This window comes from Panthera tigris, chromosome F3 (genome assembly GCF_018350195.1).
Source record: "Panthera tigris isolate Pti1 chromosome F3, P.tigris_Pti1_mat1.1, whole genome shotgun sequence".
Lineage (NCBI taxonomy): Eukaryota > Metazoa > Chordata > Mammalia > Carnivora > Felidae > Panthera > Panthera tigris.
Genome location: NC_056678.1, coordinates 11,935,846 through 11,957,958, shown reverse-complemented (window position 1 = coordinate 11,957,958; position 22,113 = coordinate 11,935,846). Strand labels below are relative to the sequence as shown.

General features: G+C 46.1%; 1 long non-coding RNA gene across 1 annotated transcript; it reads left to right on the top strand.

The window, feature by feature from the left end:
- The first annotated feature begins 10,523 nt into the window (after positions 1-10,523).
- LOC122235957 lies at positions 10,524-21,620 on the top strand. The gene is made up of 3 exons (XR_006214117.1): positions 10,524-10,592; positions 11,576-11,644; positions 21,334-21,620. It is a non-coding gene; the product is annotated as an uncharacterized LOC122235957 (long non-coding RNA).
- Positions 21,621-22,113: the final 493 nt, after the last annotated feature.

Genomic DNA, 22,113 nt, shown 5'->3' with positions numbered 1-22,113 from the left:
TAAAATGGAAAATAAACAGTGGAAGAAAATACTCTCTGAGATACATACGAAAGTAAGAAAAGTGAAAGCAAATGAAAATATCCATTCAAATAAAACCATCAACCACTAGGTTTGCATCGTAAAAACAAATAGAACTGTATGACTTTAGACAAGGAACTTAAACACTCTGAGCTTCAGTTTTCTCATCTGTAGAATCATGACCATAATATCTGCCTTACTGTATTTAAAAAACTTTTTTAATGTTTATTTTTTGAGAGAGCGAGAGGGACAGAGTGCAAGCAGGGGAGGGGCAGAGAGGGAGGGAGACACTGAATCTCAAGCGGCCTTCAGGCTCTGAGCTGTCAGCACAGACCCTGACGCAGGGCTCGAACTCAGAAACCGTGAGATCATGACCTGAGCCGAAGTCGGAGGCTTAACCGACCGAACCACCCAGGTGCTCCTACCTTACTGTATTTTTTAAGAAGAAATTTTTAGGGGTGCCTGGGTGGCTCAGTCGGTTAAGTGGCCGACTCTTGATTTTGGCTCAGGTTATGATCTCACGGTTTGTGAGTTCGAGCCCTGTGTCAGGCTCTGTGCTCACTGCCAGGAGCCTGCTTCGGATCCTCTGTCTCCCTCCTTCTGGCCCTCTCCCGCGTATGTGTGTGCGCTCTCTCTCTCTCAAAAATAAATAAGTGTTAAAAAAAAAGAATAAACTTTTAAAACTTAAATTATATTGTGTGCATTTGTAAGTAATTACTATTTAAATAAGAATACGTATGCCACAATAAAATACCTTGCAAACAGTAGATTTTTAAAAGGTATCAATTCTTATTATATTGTATTACATTTTTGTTTAAAACATCCGTAAAAAAGGTAGCCACGTAGGACCCAAGATTTATTATTGTTCTTAGAACAATAAGCACTCAAAGCACCTGCAGCAAATTGTACACGTAGGGGGATCCAGGCCGCTTTATCAGCCATGTTGGGATTTTCTAATGGAATCTTTGTGCCCAGGGATTTGGGCTAATCATTTGACTCATGCTTGTGTCTACCCAGATGACCAGAGTCCAGGCGTAAATGTAGAAAACAAGTTATCAGCCTAAGGGGCACACAGGGGAGGATGGCTGGAGTCTGTCCTCAGTGGGTGTGCCTGTGTTTTTGTGTACCATGTAGAGAATGACACTGAAGCACAGAAGCCGATAGAACTCAGAGGGCAGACCAGCAACGCCGCTGCGGAGAACCTCCCCTTGCTATGGTCACAGACCACGGCCGCGGTGAGAGCCCCGACTTCCCATGTACTTGGGGAAAATAGTGACTGTCGTCCTCGTCACCCTGCCTCGGGGAATGACTCCTCCGTGGCATAACTTTGCAAAAGCCTGTCTTGTTCATAACGATATCCCTGAATTCTACCGCAACGCTTAGCCCAGAGTCGGTCTCAGGAAGTATCTGCTGAATGTACTCTACGTAACTCGGCTTTTATTCAGTTATTTGGGGCAAATATATTGAAATGGTACCCAAACACCTAGCTAAGCTGTCACGTGCCTTGCCCACCAATACAGTGACTAGCTCAGTTGGCTGCAGAGAATAATCCATCCGCCGCCGTGGACTTCTATCAACGTGTAGGCCAACCTTTTTACAAAATACGCTGTTTCTCAACTGAACTTCTTCGATGTCCACCATTTTCCGAAGTAAAGAGTCTTCAGATGGGAGGAAGAGAAAGAAGGAGATGGAAAGAGAGACAGGCTGACCCAGCTGGATAAGCCATCACGACCACCCTACGATCGATCTGTATATCATTTATGAAAAGGATGCAGTTAGGCCTTGTTTTCTTTCTCATGGGTGATTTTTTTTTTCCTGTCACGTTTTAACGTGCCTGTAGGAAGCCCTCGGCAGGTCGGGCAGATCTAGACCCTGCAACCCGCCATTTGCCATTGGGTCCGCTAGGGCAGGTGACTCTGGGCTATGATTTCGTCATACGTAGGATGAGAATCCTCAAGTGTGCCGGGAAAGGGGCAGAGTTTCCAAGAGAAGCCCCAGCCCAGAGGACAAGTCCTCCTGAGCCCACGGTCACGGCCAGGAAGGGATGGAAGGGTGCCAGTTCCCAGGCTCCAGTCACCGGATGTCAGTTCTCTGACAAACAGTTGTAAGTGCCTCATTTAGACTCGTGTGCAATTACAAGCCGGGAAGGAAAACCAAGAACTAGCACGAGGGGCCTAAGGGGCCTTGAGCGGAAGCCCCCCAGTGTCGGCTTCCGTCCGCATTGAAGGTTAGACGATACAGGCGGATAGTGCCCTTGGGATAGAAGGTGGCACAGAGTAGGCACGCGGCGGATGTTTGCTACTATCGTTAATATTTTTATTACCTTCTTCATAGTCTTAGAGTCACTATTCCCACAGGTTTCCAAGCCGAGCGTCTGGGCCCAGATGCTTTCGGGTCATGTAAGTTAGAGAGAGTTCTGTGAGGAAGACCGGGAAGAGGGGGGTGGATGGGTCTACTGGACATACCTGTGCCATCAAGAGTAAGGCATCTACAATCAAGTGTTTACAAAACACGGGGCGCTCAATGTCAAACCGAGCCAAACCAAAACCAAAAACACGTCTGGCGGGTGGCCTGCTAGTTTCTCACGGCTTGCTCGGAAACTTCTTCGTGGTCCTCCTCCTGCACGCATGCTGGTTGCAGCGGGAAAGGACGGCGTTTGGCTGCGTGCTCGCCGAAGAGTGCTCCCTGCCGGGCTTTCTGGAAGCTAGGAGATCCTGGAGTGTGCATTACTGGGTGGTCTGTCCTGTCTCTCCACCCCGGCCGTGAACTTTGTGCCTGCGTGGGTGCTTTGGCCTGCCCTGCTTACTGTGTTCTCTGGTCTGGACCAGGGTCTACGGTGACACTCCAGAATGACAGTGGGATTTGTGTTTTGTTTACTCAAGGAGTATCTACTAAGTACTACCAGGGATCCCAATGAGAAACAGACTGTGTGTGCGTGAGAGACAGAGACAGAGAGAATTTCTTTCCGATTAAGATGTGGTTCGGCAGATCCCCTCGCTTCTCTCAGAGGGAATACGAAGTCAGGAAAAAAACCAAAATTGCTTATCTATCCATCCATCCTCCTCGTGGGCCAATTGACTCGCCTTGTTCCTAGCACCTCTGAATACACCCTCTGTCCTCACCATGACGCTGGCCCAGCTGGGGGTTGCGGGCAAGAGAAAAAGGGGATGATGTCCTGGGGAAAAGGCCATCAGAGCACCCCTGGGTGCCTGAGTCGGTTGAGTTTGTGACTCGCGATTCTGGCTCAGGTCACGATCTCACGGTTCGTGGGTTCGAGCCCCTCATCGGGCTCTGAGCTGACGGCATGGAGCCCGCTTGGGATTCGCTCCCTCTCTCTCTCTGTTCCTCCCCTGCTCGTGGTCACTAGCTTTCTCTCTCTCTCTCAAAATAAATAAATACACTTCAAAAAAGGCCATCCGAGAGCCTAGGACCAAGTACGACGAGTGTTGACTTGTAAAGATACGGTGCTGGGCGTGGAGAGAAGGCAGGTGACACAGGACGTATGACCGGGAAACCCCCTGGCTGTAGGCCGGCTCTGCTCTCCCCCAGCTTGTACATTCTATTTCCTTGACTTCTATTTCATCTTAACATTCATTTCCTTTTCATGGTTAAAATCTAATCTGTGTTCATCACGGAAAATTTGAAAGAAAAGAGAAACAAAGAAGGCGTTAAAAACCATGCATAATCCTATTGCCCAGCTAGAGCCGCAATTAGCATTTGGCTGTTTTTTTCTTTTTTCCTTCTCGATACACACAGTTTTTCTTTGCTGGGCCACTTCCATTTCAAAACTGGCTTTTTTCCCCATTTAATACTCTATCCTTGAACTCTTCCCCACGTTATTAAGTACTCTCCTATAACACTCTTCTTAATGGCTGTATGATATTTTGTCACACGGAGGTATTACAATTTATTTCGGCACCCTCTCATTTCGTCCTCGAGATCGGTCTCCTTGTCTCATGTTCCAACTGAAGCCAGACTTTGAAAGCTCCCCGAGGACCCCAGAATCTAGCTTTGCTCCACTCTTTCCCAAGACCTGCAGGAGAGAGCTATGTGACACCTCGGTGTGAGGGAGGTGGGACAGACCCAGAGGCAGGGTGGCTGGGTGGCTGGGAGGCGGGAAGGTTGGGGATGAAAGGACTCCCCGTGGCTAGGTTGGGACCAGCATGGAACCCATTTTCTCACAGGCTGCTTTCAGAAAGCAAAAGCTACCAGCCCAGCGCTTGGGATTGTTTTGAAAGGCAGGGCGAACAGCACATTTGAGAACTGAATTTGGCTCCGTTTGTTCAAGGGGAAGGTGGGTGGCTTTCAGCTGCCTAGGAAACGGGCTTTGAATATGTGCTTCCTGGAATTCTTTGTGGTCCTCTTCTGAAAGGGTTCCTAGCGTTCCTGATAAAGGCGTCTTATTATTTGGCATTTGCAGGCAGCCTCGTTTGGACAACATTCTGTTCAGTTCTTTGCGTCGGTGAGCTCTCGTAAAGCCCCGTGTCTCCGCAGAGCAAGGCCAAAATTCTTCCTTCTTCCTCCCTGCCTCTCTCTCCTTCCCCGCTCTCTGCCTCCCTCCCACCTCCCAACCATGTGCATACTTTTCTTTTGTTTCAGTTCTGAAAGCTGAAACCCTGGCATTCGGTAGGTAAAGCCACACACCGCACCTGTTTCAGGACGCTGCGCAGGGGGGTTTGTAGCACACGCGGGGCGTGGCCGCTGTATTACAAACATACGTCGCCATGATTGGATGAATGGTGGCCATGACATAGAACACATGGTCAACACCTCCAAGACCTGCCAGTAAAAGAAGCAGAAACACAGACCCTGGCTGACCCTTTCCCTTGGCCGGGACCCAAAGTGGAGAAGACAGAGGGCCTGGCGGAAGAAGGTCTAGAAAGAACGGCTTCCTTCTTCCTTCCCTCACTGGTTTGTGCAGTCAATCCAACTTAAGCAATGGTTTCACTATTGTTCCCCTGGGAGAATCCAAGGAACCATGGGATACGCTTTGGTTCAATCAGATAACATATTGAAATGCCCAGTAAACCACCGGGGCACCTTCTAGGCGTTTCATACGTATGAATGATGGCTAAGGTATTCTGAACTTTCTTTTCACCAAGCACTGTTTAAGCACTTTATATATAATTAAAACCAGCTCTGGAGTAAGTTACCCCAACTTGACGGATGAGGTTAAATAACATGGCCGATATCATTTCTTTGATTGCTCTTCTTACGTGTATGGATTGAATAGCCCAGGAGTCCTGTCCTCAGCAGAGATTAGCTGAGCACTTGACCAGACTGGGGTAACAGAACTTCTGTAGAAAGGCTGGGGCTACATATCTTGTTGGGAAAAATGAGACGGGGGACAGAGCTGTGATCCTAAGACTATTCCAGCAGGATTCTCACCATAATCCCGTTGGGTTTCAGCATGCTGATAGCGGAAGGTTAAGTCAGAATACGGAGCCAAAGGGGTCCAGCCTACAGAGACATCTTTTGGGGGATTCTGTCACTGTTTCATCGCACACATACCTGCATATACACACGCACACACACTCACACAAACACATACCGAACAACTAGATTTGCCAACATTCTGTAGGATGTAAAACTAAGTGTTTCCTTCCCCAAGAGTTTTGTGAGCTTGCCAGGAAGATAAGACAAATATGCAAATAACGATAAATAGCTCTCCGTTATAATGCGAACTTTGTGAAAGCAGGAACTTTACTAATCTCGTTCATGGCTATAGTCTTAGGTTCGTGACAACTGGGCTCAAGTTGGCACAGAGGTAATAGACAGCCAGGGAATAATTGTTGAATGAGTGAAAAAGTACAGTTGGCCCTGAGAACATGGATTGGAACTGTGTGAGCCCACTGATACGCAGATGTTTTTTCAACAGGTATACGGTGTCCATACGTAAATACAGAACGCTACTATAAATGCACTTTCTCTTATGGTTTTCTTAAAAATATGTTATTTTCTCCAGTCTGCTTTATTGCAAGAATACAGTATAGAACACATACAGCATAGAAAATATGCGTAGACTGTTTGAGGTATGAGTAAGGCTTCAGGTCAACAGTGGTTTATTAGTACAGCTTTGGGGGCGTCAAAGGTTCCCTGTGCATGTTTTGGTGGGGTCAGTGCCCCGTGTTGTTTCAGGGTCAAGTGTGTATCTCCAGGGGGCCTTGGGGAAAGATGCAGAGTATAAATAGAAGTCTAATAGTAGTTACCTATTTCTGTGAAACAACTCCCAAACTTAACAGGTTAGGAATCTGCACGTGGCTTAGCTGGGTGGTCCTCGTTCATTCGGGGTCTTTCCACGTGATTGCAGTCAAACTGTCCGTTGGGGCTGCAGTCCTCTGAAGGCCTGACGGGAAGATGCATTTCCAAGATGGCTTCTTATACTCCTGTGGGCTGGAGAACTCTGTTCCTCACTGGCTGTTTGCTTGATGGAAATCCCCAGTTCTTCGCCACGTGGGCCGCTCTGTGGAATTGTTCGACATGGAAGCTGGTTTCTCTCAAAGCGACTGGCCCAAGAAAGAAAGATCCACGACAATGGAAGCTCCAATGAGTGTTATAACCTAGTCTCAGAAGAAACATGCTATTACTTCTGCCATACTTTATTGGTTACACAGACCAACTCTGGTGCAGTGAGGGTGGGGACCACGCAAGGGCATAAATGTCAGGAAGCAGGGGTCGTTGACAGCCATCCTGAAGCTGACTGCCACAGGCCCTAAAGTTATACCATTTGGGCTCATATCGGACAGAAGATGGGCCGATACTGAAGTCTAGTTCATTATATCATAAGCATGAGGCTTAGTAAAGCTTGAAGAACTGTGTGTGATTTGATTTCTGGCAAACCGAGTGATATTTTCAATGTATCCAAGGAGTTTACTATACATAGAAACATTATTTTGAACTTTTTTTTTTTTCCAGAAAACGGGTGTCCCTTAAAATCGGTATTTTGGTAATTGTTTATAAATACTCTTCCCATATAATTGTCACCATGCCCCAATTTCTTCATGTGCCTGAGAGCATTCAGGAAGGGGCTAAGCTTGACACTGAGAACTGGAAATTCCCAGTAACTTCGCAATAAAGCGGAGGGACTGATGGGCTTGAGATCCATCTGTAGGAGGTAAATGCTTTCGGGTGTTACTAAACGTCCTTCAGCTTAATGGGAGTAATGGCATTATTTACCTCATAGGATTGTTAGGAGGTTTAATGTTCAGAATACATGGAAAGCGTTTAGCCTTTGGCCTGGCACACCGTTGAGACAGCCAAAAAAAAAAAAATTATCTAACTATCCCCTATCTTCATTACAAATATATTTATTAAATTATTAAATAATGAACGGAAAAGCCCGTGCTCAACCCATTGTGCCCTTTAGATTCACTAATTATAACTCTTGTTAGGGCAGGTGTATGAACGAACCGTTCTCTCACCACCCTGTACGTATGTTTTACTTACTGTAAATGTTTACTAATTAGGAACGCCGGTTATGTCCGTACCTCCCTGGTAAATTTTGGAATTCAGACCCGTTTATTTCTGCCCCTGGGAGCCAAACACTGCAGCCTCTGAATGTTCCGCTCGATTAGTTGCCAGGCAAGGCTCCGGCACAGCCATACTTGTCGCTCGATCTTGTCAAGGAAATGCGGCCAATAGTTCAATCACTCAGCCAATAGGTAACATATTGCCTTGTGATCACGCGTGATAATTGATACTTTCGTCGCATATTTTATGCTAGACTTGTTTGACTTTAAAAAAAAATTTTTTTTTTTTACATTTATTTATTTTTGAGACACAGAGGGAGACAGAGCGCAGGTGGGGCAGGGGCAGAGAGAGAAGGAGACACAGAATCGGAAGCAGGCGCCAGGCTCCGAGCCGTCAGCACGGAGCCACGACGCAGGGCTCGAACCCACAAACCGCGAGATCACGACCTGAGCCGAAGTTGGATGCTTAACCGACTGAGCCACCCAGGTGCCCCTAGACTTGTTGGACTTTTGTCTTCACATAAGGAGTTCCTACCCGTTAGATATTGTTAGATATTGTCAGCGATTGCTGAAATTGATAAAAACAATTGAAAACCCCAGAGCTAGAGTAGCAGCACCGGGAAATGTGGGAGAAGACTTGAAAGGCAGGCTGGGCTGAGAAGCTCTGAGTCTAGAACCAGATATATGTAGGAAATAGATGCAGAAGACCATCAGACACTTAAATCCCTATACCATATATGGTCTTTCCAGAGGCGAGGAACGTGCAAAAAATTCTGTGGAGTCAAGTGGCCAGTGTATTAAATGAACTAACGGAGCAGTAAATCAATCTGGGCTGGCATAGGGAATTTTCTCCCACCTTAACGAGGCAACAAAGCTAAACTACATTATTAAATAATTAAATTTGGGAAATTAGATAATTAAATTTAGAGATAATTAAATAATTCACAATTAATTATTTAATTAATTAAATTCAGAAATTTGGGAGCCAGGGTGGCTCAGCCCGTTAAGCGTCCAACTTCAGTTCGGGTCCTGATCTCACAGACCGTGAGTTCGAGCCCTGCATCGGGCTCTCTGCTGTGGGCACAGAGCCCTCTTCAGATCTTCTGCTTCCCTCTCTTTCTGCCCCTCCCCCGCTCACCCTCCACCCTCTCTCTCCCTCTCTCTCTCTCTCTCTCTCTCAAATTAAATAAACACACATTAAAATAAAAGAAATTTGGGAGTGCAATTGTGAAAACAACCCCATTTGAGGCAAGATAATTGGATCTCCAACTGGCAGAAGCACATTCTAAACAGGACTCAGCAAGGCTTTTGGAAAGTATGGCTTTGGTTATGGGCAGTTCAAGCACTCACACCCGAGCCACAATCATGGTTGATAATCAACCTCTTGAGTTGAAAATTTTCTAGAGTTTGCTTGTAAACTCTAGTTCACTTGGAGAGAGTATTTGTGTTTCCTTTGTGACTTGTGTTTTTTTTTTTTACCCTGCGAAAAATCCTACACTATGTTTAAATGAGATACTGTTTCCTACCCATCAAGACTGGCAAAAATTCGTAAGCTTGACATTGTATTAGTGAGGCTGGGGAAGCAGGCACTTTCAGACGCCGCTGGTGAATATGTGAAATGTTGCAAACTCTGTGGGGTGACTCTGTCAATGTTAGCGCTTATTTTTCGACCCAAGGGTTTACCTTGAAGACGTGTCTCTTAACAATAAAAACTGTTTACATGCAAAAGATTACTTATACTGCAAAATTTTGAAACTACCTAAATGTCCAAGTATAGGAAACGGCTTGGGTAAACTACAGCACACTCCCCTTAATGGAATCCTATGCAACTGTAAAAAAAGAATGAGAAAGGTCTCTGGGAACTGACATTGAGAGATTACCAAGAGATATTTTTAAGGGGAAAGAAGCGAAGTGCCAAAGAGCATATAAATATGGCGTGCTACCCTTTGTGTAAGAGAGAAGAGGAAATAAAAAACTATATGCATATATTTTGTTATCTTTACAAAAAGAAACACAGGAAGAATCAAGCAGAAAACAATGAAGTCGGCTATCTCTAAAGGGGTGCTGGAAGGGAAATGAGGGGAAAGGGCGTGGGAAAGAGGGACACAGAATTATTCTTAGAGAATTCGTTTCTCTATGCTTTTGCCTTTTGGAAGCATGTCTATGTACCACGTATTTTTTTCAATATATAAAATATATGTAATTAAATCAACAAGGATGGGAAAGGGAAAAGAACTTAACACTAAAAGCAAACGGAAACATACAAACCTTAAGGTATTTCAGATAAATTGCATAACCACAGATTTAATTATTTTATGAACGTGGTATTTGATTATATAGCCTCAGTCTTGGGTGGGAGAGAAGAGCAAACAAACCTTGAGCTTTTTTGAGTAGGTTTCCTTTTATAGTTGAATGGACACGGAAATACTGAAACTGCTTTACATGTGTTATTGGATTCAGTAAATGAATAAGTGGGTGTATTTTGTTGGGATCCAGGTATCTCATTGTGGAGAAGGAATGTATATGAAATGAGAATAAGCAAGAAAAAAACCCCGTGGGGATAGATTGTATTTAATATTTAATGTTCTCCTTATAAAATTACGACGTCTAAACTATGTATATTTAAACACACACACACATTGATGGACATGTTTGTTTATGTACACGTATAAACATTCATCATATATTTTCTAGTTTTGTCTGCAGCGACAATCTAGAAGCAACACCACCCCAACGGCACCTATGGCAATTAGCGCAAGGTGAACTCCAAGTTTCTAATGACCATTTTCCAACAAAAGGAATCTGTGCTTCCCGAAGAAACAGCAAGTCCCAGGGCTGGGATAGAGTAGGCAGAAAATCAGCCTGGAATATTTTGTTACATCAGAGAGTAAGGAGATTGAAACACACAGAAAAAGTTTCCAGATCTGGGACAAGTTGAACACCAGAACAATCAAGGGCACTCATGAGCTCATATTGATAATAAATAGATAAATAAATGACGGGAAGGGAGTTCTCTCGCTTACAGTGATGCTGAGTGCTGACTGGAGAGACGGCTGGGGTCGGGAACCCATCATTTTGCAACCATCCTAGTAAGGACTGGTTCAGGTAAGAATCAACAATAGATACTAACCCTAGTGGGACATTTGGACGAGCCAGACCTAGACGTGGGGCCTGCCATTTCCACGTGCATTCCGTTGGACAAAACTCATTGACATGGCTAAACCTAATTTCCAGGAAGGCTGGAAAATGTATTTTTGCTGTGTGCCCAGGGAAGGCAGGGAGAACTCAGACTTTCGTAAGCACTAACATTCCTTGTCACAAGAACCTGTACATGTGTGCGGTTTATAATATTTGTAAAGTTTAGGAGATTTTGGCACATTGGAGAATTGAACTGTGACAGCTGGCATCCGAGGAGGCTCTTGTGAAGCCCCCCACCCCCCAACATTGTATCTGGGCTGGCCTGGACTTGTGTTAATTCACAGAGCTCTGCCCCAGTTCCAGGCCTACCCTTTAGGGAGACTGGTAGTTTCTGCTTCTTCTCTGTTGGAACCTTCCCTTTTGGAAGCCATGCACCATGAAAGGATCCTGGCTTTCCTGCCGGAGAGCACCTGCAGAGAGGTCACATAAAGAAGAGACTTGGAGTTAAGGGAGAGGGAGAGAGACCCAGCTCTCCTAGCAACTCCAGTCAGGCCTCCAGATAATACCAGCCTTGCTGCTATGATGACTGCAAATGGATGAGAACTGCCCAGTGAGCCCAGTTGGCCACAGACCCATGAGAGGAAACAAGATGGCTGCTGTCGTGAGCCACTGCATTTGGGGATGGTTTATTGTGTAGCAATAGATAATCGAACCCCCAGCAGATAGAATTCATGATTCCAGTTTAAACTGTGTAATTGAGTAATTGGTTTAGAGATGTGTGTGTGTGTGTGTGCGTGTGTGGGTGTGCATAAAAACCCACTTTCAAGGAACGCCCAAATTATTTTGACAATTATTGTGGACAGCCTCAAAGGCGAGGAACTTGAAGCCGAACTAAATTTTCAGATTCCCCAGTTTTCGTGCCCTGTCCTTATCGCTCTTTCCTTTCTCAGCAGGTACCCAACCCTTCCAGAGAAATTAAGAAGGATTCTTCAGCCAGGCGTGAGAAGCAGATGTACCTGGTATGAAGTGTTTCCTAGCTCTGTAGCTTCCCTTCGGTCTAGTTTAAACAATAAAGAACAAATAAGCCCAAGAAAGTGACTTGGCTGGGAGGTCCATGCTAGCTGCCTTAACCCTCTACGGGAGCTTTAGGACCTATTATTCATTGGTGAGTTTCTAAATATTTCTAAAATTTCTAGAATATTCTAAAATATCTCCTGCCCCACACAGGAGGCCATTCTAGAATGCATTCATGGGCTTTCCTCTCCAGTTGGTCCAGGACACTCATTATGTGGTTGGTTAACTGGCTTTTGTCCCTACTTATTCCGTGTGGGACAATTTTAAACACCCCTTTCAGGGAAGAATTATATCTGCTCCTGATAGGTCATCCTTGTCCTGGAGCTGTGTCACCACCACCGATGCTGGTGTCAATAGGAAAAAGGCCAAACGCATAACTGAGACAGAGCTCGGGGCCCAGAAACATGACAACACGTTTGGCAGATTGTATTGCAGAGAGAAAGAGAGAGAGAGAGGAATTTCAGAAACCTGACCTCAGAATTCCAAAATTCCGAGTTAGGGCTAAGATTTTCCACGATGGGTTTTGTTTTCTGGAGGGGGAAAGATTAGGCCTGGACACCCTCGAAAGAAACAGTTTACAAAGGCGTATTCTGCGGCAGGTGAGGACAGATGGTTCACCTCCACGAACGACATGTAGGTGTGTCCCCGGGGCAGACTCCATCTCTGATGACAGAAAGAGCCAAGCACCCCGCGTATGGATAAAGCAGGCCAGGAAGCCAGTTGCCAGCCTGACCCAGAGGCGGTACTGGAAGGGCCCCGACGCCCCCGATGACCCAATCCTCCCAGGCCACTGGGCTAATTATAAGAAAGCCTAGCAGAGAGTCCGTTGCGAAAGGTGGGTACTGCCTACATCTTTGACTTCTGCTAGATTAGGGCAGGAAGAACAAGAAACCCCTCGGGGTGAAGTTCAAAGCCATAGAAAGCCCCCCCTGATCGTTCAAAGGGGTGGGGGGTGGGGGGTGGGGGTGGGCGCTGGAGAGGCGCAGAGAAAGAGAAATAAAAGAGGAAGGAGGAGAAACAGGAAAGGGAAGGAGGAGGAAGGAGGGTTTATGTGAAGCGCTGTCAATAGCTATATTTGGTGTCTACTTAGACAGCCAATCATTTATTTCCAGGCGGGCAGAATCACTTATTCTGCCCTGCTGTCTATGTGAAATCTCATGCACACTGCACGGAAGTGGAATAGATTACTGCAGGGCTGGGTCGGCGGGGGGAGGCGAGGGGGCGGTTAACCCACGCTCTTCGGGAATGGCGGTGCCAGTCTCTCTGTGTAGGAAGCACTCGGGATAGTAATTTAGTTGGAAAAGGGTGGCAGGCCAGGAGGCTTGCATGGAAATTGCACTTGAATCTGAGAACAGTTGTTTTTTTTTTTCCCCTAACTTCTATGGTATGCTTATTTGTGATGGGTTGGAAAGGGATCGAAAGTCTCCCTCCAAGTCTCCCCGATCTCCCCCTTTCCCCCATCTGTGGCACCTCTCAGAATGGGCCCCTGCCCTTGCCAAATGGAGAGAATGGCTCTCTGTGTCCTTGGCCGAACTGGTGGACAGGACAGAGGATAAACTGACCACGGAGCAGAAGTCAGCCCCGGCACTCCCGGGACCTTCATGGACTTGAGCACGCCCCTCTCTACTGACACTGTTGATTACTGATTGAAATTTTCTTTTGGGATATGGGAATAAAAAAAAACGAAATATCTGCAGAAGCAAGGTGATTTGAGAAACCTCACGTTGCCATGGCATTGCCTTCTGTTCTTGTCAGTTTCCGGAGGGAGAACGAAAGAGTGAGACAGAGGGGCGCCTGGGTGGCTCCGTCGGATAAGCGTCTGACTTCAGCTCAGGTCATGGTCTCACGGTTCGTGGGTTCGAGCCCCGCGTCTGGCTCTGTGCTGACAGCTCAGAGCCTGGAGCCCCCTTGGGATTCTGTGCCTCCCTCTCTCTCTGTCCCTCCCCGGCTCACACTCGATCTCTCTCTGCCTCCCAAAAATAAACATTTAAAAAAAATTAAAAAAAAAAAAAAAGAAAGAATGAGATAGAGTCTCTGATCTGCTTTAGATATCAACACCCATAGGAAAGGGGGTTATTTAGAATTTTGCTTCAGCTGCCATAACAGGGAGTTCCAAAGTAATACTAGGCACGGATTCATCACAGTGCAAGTTCATTTCTCTCTCATGGAGAAGTCAAGGTGAGCAGCTGTACTTCCATAGCCATTTCGAATCCTGTCCTGCTGCTTTGACATCCCCAAGCCGCATCATTCATCTTGTGATTGAATGTGGCCGTTCCGGTTCCTACTATCATTCCATCCCATAGGAAGAGAGGGGAGAGAAGGGAATAATACTCAAACAGTAACTATGAAACGCTAATCAGCGCCACGGAAGATGCAGATCCAAAGTACACTGGGTGCTGTGTTGCTCGTGGGTGTCCTTGACCTTAGATCCGTTCCTCCTCTTTTTCCTGCCCGCGTCTCTTTTGTCAAAGGGCTGACCCTTGCAGGCTGCCTCTCCCAGGTTCCTCTGCCAGCCGTCTTTCACCTCGATTCAGTCGGTGGGAAACGCTGGTTGGAGACTGGTAGGCAGGAGAAAGGGAGGTATTGCTTCCCTCCTGTTTCTGTCTCATGCAGTGACTCCAACGATGACTGTGTCTGTCCGCAACTCCAGCCCCCACTGGCCCACAGACTCTAGTAACGCTGCCTCCTTTCTTCATCTTTCCAGCCCTCGGGTGATAGTAACTTCTTGCTATTGTTAATCTCTGGGTTGCTTCACCACCCTGTTTATTTTTTCAGCTCTCTATCACCTAGAATGAATTCCTTGTATGAAAACCCCCCAGTTGTAAGTAAAGTGGTCAAACGCTGGCCAGTATAGGAGGGGGTACCACTCTATCTAAAGGGAAGTTCATAAAGGAAGTGACACTTGTGCTGAATCTTCAGGGTTGGCTGACCAATCTCCATTAATTAACTCCAACTGGATATTTCTGGATCCTGGGTCTAGGGGAGACACAAGGGGAGAAGTGGTTTGGGGCACAGATTTCTCGGCAGAGGATTAGTGGAACCCAAGGCTATGATTACAACTGCTTCTAATGCAGGCTTCTCCGCCTCAACACTATTGACGTTGGGCTGGATAATTCTTAACTGGGGTACTGCGTCGTGAACTGTAAGACGTTTAGCTGCATTCTTGGCCTCTACCCACGAGCTGCCGTAGGACCCCTCCCCAGTCCTACTCAAGTGATGACAACCCCGAATGTCTCCAGACGTTGTCAGATGCCCATCGGTGGTGTGTGGGTGGGGGTTGCGGGTAAGATCACTCAAGTTTACAACCACTATTCTGTGTTGATGGCTCCAAGCCATCAATATACTGGCAATATGCTGGAGATCCAAGCAATATACTGGAGAACCTTTTAATTCTAAAGGTCACAAAGTCACTACCTTCCAGAAAGGGCAGCTGCCACCCCACCCCTCTCTTTCATCTCTACTTCCCTCAGCCAGTGAGCGCCTTTATTTCTGATAAATACTGTCCAGAGAACAATGATCCCTTAGTCTCTAAGGGAGTGTCGAGGCCAAGCCATTGTCTTCTTGCCAAGAAGTGGTGACACAGGAAATGAGGAGTCATCAACCCTTTACAATATTATAATTCTTCTCCGATTTTTGAGATGAAAGCTGCAGAGCTCTGAAGGATGTTTAATTTTATCAGTCATGATCAACCTTTCCTTTATAAGACAATTTTCTGCTTCTCCCATCCCCAAACACACACCTATCACGGTCTACTGGACTGTAAAAGAACAAATCCTCTCTGAGAAAAAAACAACACCCCTACGACTATCAACATTCCTACCACAAGGCAGACATTTGTATGCGTGTCAACATATTCCATTAATCTTTATAACAATCTTGTGATGGTTTTTCCTATTTCATAGCTGAAGAACCAACTTGCCTACAGAAATACACCCACTGTTAGCGAAGGCATCCAAAGTTCTCCTACCGGTTAAAGGTAATGGCAATAACTTAGGCCTGCATTGTGTTTTCCAAGTCTTCAGCTATTATTTTTTCACATGCATCATCTAAGTTGTACTTATAGCTTAAGTACTATGGGAGGAGCTCTAGAATATCTTGTGCGGGGGAGGAAATTTCATGGTTAGGCAACGGGCTAGTCCCTGACGTGCCAAAGGTCTGAGAGCTGGTGGGATGTTATTAGCGGAGGATTTATTTTAGGCAGAAAACAAGAGCAAAGACCCAGAGTCAAGAATAAGTGGGGGGGGGGTATAGGGGAAACAAGGGGCTACGCTAACCCAACGGGAGCAGGTGATTCATGGTGGTAGGAAGGGAGATGGGATGTGTCTGTCCAGGGGGATCAGATTAGGGAGGGCCTAGAAATCCAGGCAGGAGAGCTGGGAGATTATGAAACAGCCACCGAGACACGTTGGAAGTTTGTAAGCAAAGATGAACATTTTGCCTCCTACTCAGGAGTCACTGCTTCAGAAAAGCCTTACCTAAGCCCCCTCTTAGCCCATCCTGGAGCTTCCCGTGTGCAGTCAAGGCCCTACGAGACTGTGAGCTTTTTGAAGACAGAGCTCTGACTTACCCAACCTTGTGGCCATAGGAGGTTCTCCATGAACGGCCTGAGTAATGGGTAAATGGAGCCTGATAGAGAAACGTGTGCTCTTCTGACTCCTTGGTACCATTTGAAGAGGAACTCCAAGGACGGGAAGGCCACTGGACCCATGAGATCACAGACTTTGAACGCAGAAAGGTGCACAGATGGAATCTCAGAGCAGCCTCCAAGATGCTCACTGAAGGAGAGCCGAGTTGGAGGAGAGATGAACTGAGGAACCATCGGGAAACAAAGAAAGGTGGCTGAGAATCCCCAGGGCCATGAAAATGTGTTTGAGAAGCCCGACCATCATCTCCATCCTAAATCACGGTACATTTCAGACATCAGGAGACATTTAGGCCTCACTACTGTTACAACTGACATTCACTTCCCTTCTGTAGGAAGTGAAATAGTCATACCCTTAGTCTAAAAAACCCAAAAAATATCCTTTCCAAATGCTTCCCTCTTCCTGCAGCCCGCACCCATTCACGTTGGCCTATGGACATGTTCCTGCCAAGTGAGTCAGTCAGATAGGAACATTAGTCTATTTGAACAGATGTCACTTTAAAAAGACAACATTGCGCCAGTACACAAAGCTTCCCAATAATGCCTGTTGCGTAGCCACGGCGCTGATAGAAAGAAAAGGGGTAATTTTGGTGAATTCAAAGGAGCTAAGATTGCTGTAATTATGGGGCACTGCTTCTAAACCATCTTCAGGAGAAAGGAAGGCTGGTTTGTGTCGTGCTGAGATACGGGAAGGAGGAGAGAGGGGCCTGGCAAGGAGGTTGGCTGTCGGAGGGGAGGAGGTGGGAGACGGCAGTGTTTGCGGGTGGTGTGCTTGTGTCTCATTGCCGCGTCTTGAGCTGCGAGAAAATAAGACCTTCGAAGGTCACTGGGGGCACGCTCCAAAGGGTTTCCCCAGAACAAACCCCCCGTCCTCACAGTCTGCCCAAATCTAGCCCTTCTTTTTCCAAGCCCTGCTCACAATCCTTTCCCTTAACCCTCTATGGCAGAACCAGTCCCAGTGGGTTTTAGGACTTCCGTGTTGATGACCAACGGTCTTCTGTTACTGTGTAACCTTTCGTGTGCTCACACACAGACTTGCTTCTTCTCCTTGAAGAAGCCGTGGGGCCGATTTCCACCCGAGGGTCCCTGTAGTGCTGTGAAGGCATGTTGGGTGGCTGGCTGAGTAGGTATTAATGAGAGTGGCTCTCAACCAAGGTGGTCTACGACCTAAGGGATGTGGGGTCTAGTGATTTAGAGAGAGGAAACATCCCTCAGGCCCCTATAAGCCCAGCCCTTTTTTTCTCAGATTAGATGATCTCAATACAGCCGTGTGAAAACACTGCCACCGATATTCTCAAATTAAGAATGAAGACATTAAGGTGGGCTTCCCAAGGCTACAAAGCTCGTAAGTCGCAGAATCTGGGATTTCCTCTTCGACCTGTTTGACCCCAAAACTTTATGTCCCTTTCAGATGAAGCTTTAATGCCCCCAACATCTTCCCTTTGCCTTTGGCCAAGACCAGAAATTGGGGGAATTTTGTCCTGGTAGCTTGAAACTTTGGCACCTGTTATACTGAAAACGCTCCTAGGGTGAGGGGTGATGGGCAGAATAATGCCCTCACCCCGCAAATGCTCATATCTTAATCCCAGAACCTGTGAATATATTAGGTTACATGGCTTCGGGTAGTTGAGGGTACAGATAGAATGAAAGCTGCCAAATCCCTCACCTTAAAAAAGAGATTATCCTGGATTATCTGCGTATGCTCAATATAATCACTGGGACCATTAAACGGAGGAAGAGGAGGACAGAAGGGTCAGAGGAGCGATCTTATGTGAGGAGTAGATGCGCCATTGTTGGCTTTCAATTCGAAGGAAAGGGTCGTGGGATGAGGGAGGTGAGAAGCCTCTAGAAGCTGGACAAGGAAAGGACGTGGATTCTCCCCTAGAGCGAATCCCTAAAGGAAATCCCTTCTGATACCTTGATTTTAGGCCAGTGAGACATAAATCAAACTTCCAAAATGCACAACTGTGAGATAATACATTTGTATTGTTTTAAGCCATTAAGTTTGTGGTAATTTGTTCCGGCGACAACAGGAAACCGATACCTGTGGCAAAACGTTGGTACCCGTTTCTGTTACACACTTTTACGGGTCATTTGAGAACCAGTTTGAAGGGTTTGAAGATGAGAACAGGAGTCCACTGAATTTATTTATTTTGTATTTTTTTTAATACGAAATTTATTGTCCAATTGGTTTCCAGACAACACCCAGTGCTCATCCCAACAGGTGCCCTCCTCAATGCCCATCACCCACTTTCTCCTCCCTCTCACCCCCATCAACCCTCAGTTTATTCTCAGTTTCTAAGAGTCTCTTATGGTTTGGCTCCCTCCCTCCCCCAGGGTCTTCTGTTAAGTTTCTCAGCATCCACCTAAGAGTGAAAACATATGGTATCTGTCTTTCTCTGCCTGACTTATTTCACTTAGCATAACACTCTCCAGTTCCATCCACGTTGCTACCAAAGGCCATATTTCATTCTTTCTCATTGCCAAGTAGTTTTCCATTGCATACGTAAACCACATCTTCTTTATCCATTTATCAGTTAAGGGACATTTAGGCTCTTTCCATAATTTGGCTATTGTTGAAAGTGCTGCTATAAACACTGGGGTGTAAGAGCCCCTATGCATCAGCACTCCCGTATCCCTTGGGTAAATTCCTAGCAGTGCTATTGCTGGGTCATAGGGTAGATCTATTTTTAATTTTTTGAGGAACCTCCACACCGTTTTCCAGAGCGGCTGCACCAGTTCCCGCCAACAGTGCAAGAGGGTTCCCGTTTAGGAGCCCACTGAATTTAGACAACAAGGTGGAAAGAAGGGGGTCAAAAGCCCAGACAAACAAAAGGGGGTAGAGCAGAGGTGGAGGATGAGAATGGGAATGCATTGGAAAGTGGGGATCACGCTCATCCACCTTGGAACCCCCAGTGTCACCCAAGGATCTGGGATACAGCAGGTACTCCCTTCAAAATTCACTGGGTCAACAGAATGAATGAATGGGTGAAGGAAGTGATGGGGGAAGGAAGGAGAGAATGACTAAGGGGAAGAAGAAAAGCAAGGAAAGAAAGGATGTAAAGGTGGGGCGCCTGGGTGCCTCAGTGGGTTAAGCGTCCGACTTCGGCTCAGGTCATGATCTCGCAGTTCATGAGTTCAAGCCCCGCATCGGGCCCTGTGCTGACAGCTCAGAGCCTGGACCCTGCTTTGGATTCTGTGTCTCCCTCTCTCCCCACCCCTCCCCTGCTCATACTCTGTCTCTCTCACTCCCTCAAAAATAAATTAACATTTAAAAAAGTTAACAACAAAAAAAGAAAGGAGGCAACTGTGTGTGGGGTTGAGTGGGGCCATGAGGGAAACAGGGTGGCCAAGCAGCTGGACTGAAAGTTCTGGAATACATTGGCTGGCACTTCGGCGAACTGTGCAGCCTGTTCTGGAAACCCAGTAAACAGTAAACTCCTTGCAAGTTTCTCACCAGTATCATCACTGGCTCCAAGTTCCTCACTCCATTATATCTCATATATTATTACACCGAAAAAAATAACCGGATAGAAACACAATCCTTCAGTATGACAGTCAAAGGGGGAATAGAGTAGCAGTGCTTAAGAACAATGGCTTTGTAGACAATGGATTGGAAAGAAATGTGTTTTCTTCCTGACATCTCAACCTTTTTGCATCAGTGAAACTTCATTCCAAACATATACTCTGAAGGATCAAGTGATAATCTCCTTCTCACTTAGACAGTCTTCATTAACCTTATCCTTCTATTGGAAAGCTTTAAACACAGTGTTAAAAGCAGATTCCTCATTGCTAATTTTTAAAGCCTCTCAGTTCCCATAAAATGGGAGACAAGATCCCTAAGTCTGACAATATTCACATATAAGGGTTAGGTTACCCGCCTCTCAACAGTCCAGCCAACACTTAAGAAAGATGGATAATATTTATTAACTTGAATTACAACACGAACATAGCTATCTACAGACCCATTTTCTCTGAGCATCGGATATACCGATTACAGAAGAACCAGGATCTCGAGTTTAGGTTATGAAATATGTACTTTGCAGTAATTTTTTGCTTGTTAATGTCTTTCTCTTTAATGCTTTTATGGTCTCATTCTTCTCTCTTTCTTTTCCATAGACACGGGCAGGTTCCTACATGCTCATACCTGTATACATGTGCACGTGCACGTGCACACACACACACACACACACAGAGCTAAATTTTAGTTTACCTTCATAGGTAAACATAGGTATTCCAGCCCAGAGAATCGCCACAGTTCACCACATTTCAACAGCTATTGAAATGAGATTTGTGTTAACAGAGACGTTGGTTTGGGATAGCAAGAAACCCAAGCCCTAGGTCTCCTGACTCGCCTCAGATCCATGCGTTTTCCATTGTAATAAACCACTTCCAAGTGTAATAAATATGTCTGTGACAATACTCAGAGCACCTGTACTCTTTGTCTCTTCCTCCTTCCTTCCAGCCTCACCCTTTCCTCTCTGTTTGGACTACATTCTTTGTTAATTAATCAGGTCCATCCTCATTTTTAAACCCACGTAGGTGGGGAAACAGATATTTTGCTGTCTGCCTTAGAGTGGCCATGCCAAACTGATGCAAAATGATGACTAGAAATAATGCTGGGGTTAACTTGAGTTATTAACTTGAAAGTCATGCTGGGGTTGGTATGAGTTTTGAAAACTTTAAAAATCAGAATGGTTCTTAATTGGGGACATGGTTACGTAAATTTTTATATCTATACTATGAAAATCAGTGCATCAAGTAACATTGAGGAACTAGTTTTCAATGTACTGATACAAAAAAAGACGTGCCTGGCACATTAAAAGAGAAAATCAAATCGCAGAACATGATGAATATAGAGTTATCATATTTTTGCTAAAATGTGTGAAAAAATACATAGAAAAATACACACTCAATCGATTTTGTTGATTACATACGTGGAGTGGGACTGGGGGGTTGATGAAGACAACCTTTTACTTTATTTTCCTTTAGGAACTTTTGGAACTTTTGGAAGTTTTGGCTTTCGGCATAATTCTCTTCTGTAATGGAAGCAACATTCGCGGAGAAGTGGGTTAGCCTGAGGCGCGGGTCCTACCTGGACAAAGATGGCTGCCTCTATCCAGCACTGGAGCTGCCTCCTCGGTGACGGCCACGCACAGGCTCATCTCATGGCACATTCCCCCCTGTGGCATCTGAGCCAACCTCACAGTATCGAGTCCTGAACCCCAGCCCCCCTTCCTTGGCTTCCTCTCTCCTCGTGCACTGTCTAGTAAATGAAGTCTTGCTCTAAGGCCCACATTCAGGTGGCCCAGCCGAAATTTCTGGGCACCGCTGTTACCTTCACAAATCTGCTGCCCTGACACCCAGCCCCTGGCTCTGTGTGGTGAGTCGGGACACATATGTGGTCCCTTACACAGCCATGGCACATGGCCTGCTGCATTAGCCTTGCCCACAAACCTGGGCTTTCGTGGATGTTCTCTTCCTTGTCTTTGAAAACCAGCCCGATTTCTTGAGTCGTGGATCTAGTTCACACGAGTTCCTTCTTTGTGGTTTCATGGCTCCCCCATAGCTCCAGCTTGAGGCTGGCCCTGGGCATGGACAGATCTTCTACACAGTACGGTGCCACCGTTGTGGCCTGACCTCTTGCCGTGGCTCTACCGTGCCTGCAACCTGGAGTAGTTGGATGTGGTTAGTTTCTGGAATTCAACAAATAGTGTTACTGTGCCCCTTTGGGGCCCTGTGCCTGGACCTCCTACTGCCTTTCCTGTAGTC